Below are 5,736 nucleotides of genomic sequence, written 5' to 3'. Positions count from 1 at the left end.
TTTCCTTTTCCATTTCTAATTTCTTAAGGGAAGCTCTGAGATTAAAATACTTCTTTCTTGCCTAATACAGACTGTTAGCATTCCTTCTAGGCTCCATCCCACAGTTACCTGGCAACAGCCAGGTATGCCTGATTCACTACTAAAGGGGCTGCCTGCCCCCTCCTCTTTCTCTTGATCTCTTGCTCTCTTCCCCTCTTCCCTCTCTGTCCCTTGTCTCCACATTCCCCTCCCCCCTCCATTTATTCATTACTGGCCTCTGTTCCTCTGCTTGCTCTCTATTTCTATCTAATCTCTATCTCTATCTCTATCTCTATCTCTATCTCTATCTCTATCTCTATCTCTATCTCTATCTCTATCTCTATCTCTATCTCTACCTCTATCTCTATCTCTATCTCTATCTCTTTCTGCCTTTCTCTGGCTCTATTCCCTCAACTCCCCTCCCCATACCCTAAATAAACTCTATTCTATAGTGGCTGGTACCTCAGGGGGAAAAGACACCTCAGCATGGGCCCACAAAGGCGCCCCTGCCCTCCCCCTCCCCCCACACCATACCTCACCCTGCCATACATATCCTTGGCCTCCCTTTCTTTTTTTATAAAACACAATACAGACAATAGTGCTGTAACTTTCCCCTAGCACTGTGTTAGTACACATTCTTATAAGCTCTATAGTTATTATCATTCAGTTCAAAATTATTCCCCATTGTGTTATTTGAAAGTGTATGAATTAATTGTATGTTTGTATGTATCACACTCTTCACATTTAAAAGCAAGCTGTTTAGTTGGTAAATCTTTAGAGTTCTCAGAGTCTGCCTACTGTTAATATCTAATTTAATTCCACTGTAGTCAGAGCACAGATGTGGTCATTTTAAATTTAAAGGTTTAAGTTTACTGAGGGAGGCCTCCTTTACAACTCAGAATATGGTCGCTCTTGATAAATGTCCCAAGTACAATTGTAAAGAAGGCTGTTTGTCACTAGGCAGACTGTTACATTAAACATCAATAAGTCAACTTGGCAGAGAGTATGGTTAAAATGTTCTGTACCCTTATGATTTTTTTTCTGTGATTGTTCCAATCATCATTGAGCATGGAACAGTCAGTCTCAGACCGTACCTGGGGACTTGCTTAGATCTCCTCGTAGTTGTGTGTGCTCATGCTTCATGTAGCTTAAAGCTTTTACGTAGGTGCATAAACTCTGCTTGGGATTTTCTGGTTCTTGGTAGCTGTTTGGTTAATGTTAGCACAGCACATCTTTGCTTGTTTTCTCATTGCCTTTTTATATCTTCTGCTTTTTAATTGATAATTTAAATTGATTCTCTGTTATGTCCTCTGATGACTTATCCAGTATAACATTTTTGTTTTCTTATTGAAGAGGTTACTTTAGAATATACTGTAACTTAGCATATTCTATTTTCAGTTTATATTGTATGATTTCACACATAGTATGAAGATCTCAAATTCCTTTTGTTTCTTAACTCCCAACCTTTTGTGCTATTGTTATACAATTTATTCATATGACCATTTCTAAAACCAAACCTTACCGTTATCATCTTCATTTAAACACTGAATTACTATTTAGGGATATTTAATTAGCACTACTATTTGGATTTTAAATGTCTACCAAAGGCTTGTGTGCTCAAAGCTTGGTTTCCCACCGATGGCACCACTAGAAGGTGGTAAAATCTTTAAAAGGTGGAGCCTAATGAAAAGAAGTTTGGTCACTGGGGGTTATGTCCTCTAAGGAAACACCTGATCCTGGCCTCTCCCTTCCTCTATGCCTCTTAGCCACCAAGAACTAAGCAGGAATCTTCTGCTTAGTGATCTTAGTGTGTTACATAAATCAACCAAACAATTTAAAGAAGATGTAATTCAAAGCAACCATAAAGTAAAATCTCTGCAACTGTGAACAAAAATAAACCTTTCTGCCCTTTTAGCTGATTTTAACAGGCATTTTGTTACAGTAAAGGAAAACAGGAACATGCAGTAAGAATTAAAAACTGTTATTGATGATTGATTGATTGATATTTATCCATTGCAATTTTCAGTTTGGGTTTTCTTCATTTATTTGTGCAAATTCATATCTGACATAATTTCTTCTTTAATATTTCTTTCAGTTAAGATTTGATGGTAAGCAACCAATCAGTATGCACAGTCATGCAGTCCAGTTCCAAATGGTCCGCGTACAACACATCTCCTGCATCTAAGGCCCAGGGATCGCTGTAGAAGAGGGGGCAGAAGATCCTCAGAGCCAGAGAGCCAGGGAGGTTACTGTGAGATTGCGTCTCCTAGGCATGTCAGGAGCTACACTCAAAGTCTCACCAACACAACTGCTTAAACATGAGCTCAACAAGGGCACTTCAACTGATATGCTGAGTTAGTTGGGGGAAAGACCATAAGGTCTCAACTCTGCAAAACAAACAAACAAAAACAAACAACAAAGAACAACGACAAAATCCTACAGGCAATTAAAGGATGCTGAGAGAGGGGGAGATAGTCTTCTTTAGAGAGGCTCACACTAACTGGTTATCCACTACCAGAAGGTCAGCCCTCAAAACAAACATACAAGTAACACTACACAGACTGTTTCCCACTAGGAAAAGAGGTTTCTCTGACCAAGACTGGGAGCAGTCCCAGCCAATCTATGGGTGCAAACATAAATATTTAGAAGGCAATTTGACAGCATGACCACCTAGCAAAATAAAAATAGGAGCTTCTCATCCTAGAGCCTATGAACTCTCAGACGTTGCTTTTGACCAGGCATGAATTCCCTCCCATGAAGCAGGTCTCAGTCTACACAGAAAGAGCGTGGTTACCCCATGTCAATCATGGCATCATTGCCACATTGGGTCTACCTTGTCTGGCTGGTAGAAAGTACAATGCTGCATAAAACCATCAACATCTTTCCACCCAGTAACACTCATAGCACCTCCTGGCACCATGTCTCTAGCCAACAGGGAAGAAGTGTCAAGATAAATTTGAAATTGGTTTCCCTATGTCCTGTAGCTGGAGCATGCAGTGTCTTCTGCAAGAGGATCTTCCCATGTACTTACGATTGGTAACTAAGATCAATGACAATAATTTGTATTGTTTGGGAGAAGGCTTCTGGGGTCTCTCAGGTCAATAATACATAGGGGTTTAGCCCTTGTCTGGTCCTGTCATTTCCATTTACTAACCCATGTCTTCTAGGAACAATGTTGTCCACCCATAAATTCATTCAAGGTTCTTAAAAAAATAAAAATATACATGGATATATAAATTCACCTAGAATAGTTCTCATTCTGGGGCATATTTTCTACAATTAAGACAGGTTCTTTGGTGTGCTTGTGAATTATGAAACTTTCCTTGTTTGTCATGGGAACATATGCTACATATATGTGTGTGTATGTATATATACATATGTGTATATATATGTATGATATCTATCTATCTATCTATCTATCTATCTATCTTTCTATCTATCTTTCTATCTATCTATATATCGTGGGAACAGCATACTCTAAATATAGGCTGTGTGAGTGCCAGGTATTTTGTACTCTAGTCCCATTAAATGTTTCTTTTATTTAATTTAGTTTTTGTTCCCAGTTTGGAGGTTTCTGCACAAGCTTTTGTCAAATGATAAAGGATTTGTCCAGAACCTAGTTTTACTGGCTGGTTTTGTGTCAACTTGACACAAGCTGGAGTTATCACAGAGAAAGGAGCTTCAGGTGAGGAAATGCCTCCATGAAATCCAGCTGTAAGGTGCTGCTGGGAGGGCCCATTGTGGGTAGTGCCAGGCTGGTAGTCCTGGGTTCTATAGGAAAGCAAGCTGAGCAAGCCAGGGGAAGCAAGCCAGCATGTAATATCCCTCCATGACCTCTGCATCAGCTCCTTCTTCCTGACCTGCTTGAGTTCCAGTCCTGACTTCCTTTGGTGATGAACAGTAATGTGGAAGTATAAGATGAATAAACCCTTTCCTCCCCAACTTGCTTCTTAGTCATGATGTTTTGTGCAGGAATAGAAACCCTGACTAAGACACTAGTTCTGAGGATTCTAGTTGCTATGGTCTCCATGGCTGTCCATCTTCCTCTATTCAACTCTAGGAAGGTCCAGAGTCCATCCAGGCCCTCCATGTACTGTAGGATGATCTGGTGTCCTTAAGGCTCACTTGATTTGTTTCTTGTCTTTCAGGGATTATTGTAATGTCATTGACTGACTTGAGATTCAAGGCCTTGAAACTCTTTGTTAGATCCCTGTAGACTTTGATTTTTTTTCTTTTCAGTAATTCCAGGATGGAGAAATTTAATGCTTTATGTACTGTCTTGGATGGAAGTGGAAAACACATGAACAATTTTAAAGTTTCTGACACATATTTCCAAACTGTTCCCCGGGACTATCAGATAATAAGTAACAGAACCCAAGAAGATTATGTTCAATATCTATTGTTTTATTACACGTGCCAACTGAACAAGTTATGAATACTGCTTTTTAGCATATAAACTGACTACCTGAAAAACTCATTTTTAAAAGCTTTTTCCTGGTTAAGTTGGTAGGTGTCTTAGTTAAGGTTTCTATTTCTGTGAAGAGAGATCATGACCATGGCTACTCTTATAAAGAACATTAAATTGAGGCTTGCGTGTAGTTCAGAGGTTTAGTCCATTATCATCATGGCTGGGAAGCATGGCAGCGTGCAGGCAGGCATGGTGCTGGAGAAGGAGCTGAGAGGTCTACATCCAGACCTAAAAGAAGCAGGAAGAGAGAGTGATGGGCCTGGCTTGAGCTTTTGAAACCCACTCCCAGTGACACAAATTCTCCACCAAGGATATACCTCCTAATGCGGGTCAAGTAACAGCACCCTCTAATGACCAAGCACTCAAATATGAGTCTATGGGAGCCATTCTTATTCAAACCACCAGAGTGGGCCCAACAGGTGAGAGGTGGTTACTCTTCTTTCAGTGTGTGTGTGTGTGTGTGTGTGTGTGTGTGTATGCATACACGTGCATGCATGTGTGTGGTGTTTGGAAACAAACCTCGGACTTCATGCACACTAGGAAAGTGCTCTATCTACCACCTTCCTGAGCTGCAGTCTCAGCCACACCAGGTGATTTACTCATGAGAACTCTAGCTTTATAGTGAACTATCTCCAGGATGGGTTCATGATATGGTAGTAGTATTGGTATGGTGGAACGGAGGTGGGCCTCACTAAGGGAAGTGGCTCACAGGAGGCAGGTCCCAGAAAGTTCATGCCCTCTTCCTGTCTCATCCTTTCCTTCCTACCAGCCAAGAGATAAGCTGTATGAGAATCTTCAGCCCTGCCTCAAGCGGGCAATCAGTGGCAGAACTGGCTGGGGATGGAGGCCTCTGAAACCAGAACTCTGGAGCCTCTGATTTTGGAGGCTTGAGTGTTCTTTTAGGTTGTTTTTTCAGGGATTTGTCACAGTGACAACTAGTGTACATATCATTCTCTGAGTCACCCATGAAATAGAACGTACTTTCATCTCTTTGTGAGTCATTCGCAGTTCCTCTTTGGTGGTCTTGACTGCTCATAGACTTTATGACATGTTTATTAGATTCAAGTAACACTTATGGGATCCAAGTCAGCACCAGGGGTAGAGACGCCATGGAAACACTTCAGATTCCTGTTCCAGAAAGCTTTTGTGTGTAGCAGGAGGCTGGAGAACAAGAGGGGGCAGGGGACAGGGAGTAAGGGGCAGGGAGCAGGGAGCAGGGAGCAGGGAGCAGGGAGCAGGGAGGAGGGAAC

This window comes from Mastomys coucha, unplaced genomic scaffold (genome assembly GCF_008632895.1).
Source record: "Mastomys coucha isolate ucsf_1 unplaced genomic scaffold, UCSF_Mcou_1 pScaffold8, whole genome shotgun sequence".
NCBI classification, from domain to species: Eukaryota; Metazoa; Chordata; class Mammalia; order Rodentia; family Muridae; genus Mastomys; species Mastomys coucha.
The sequence above is the reverse complement of the archived record's forward strand: the minus strand, read 5'-3'. Positions refer to the sequence as shown.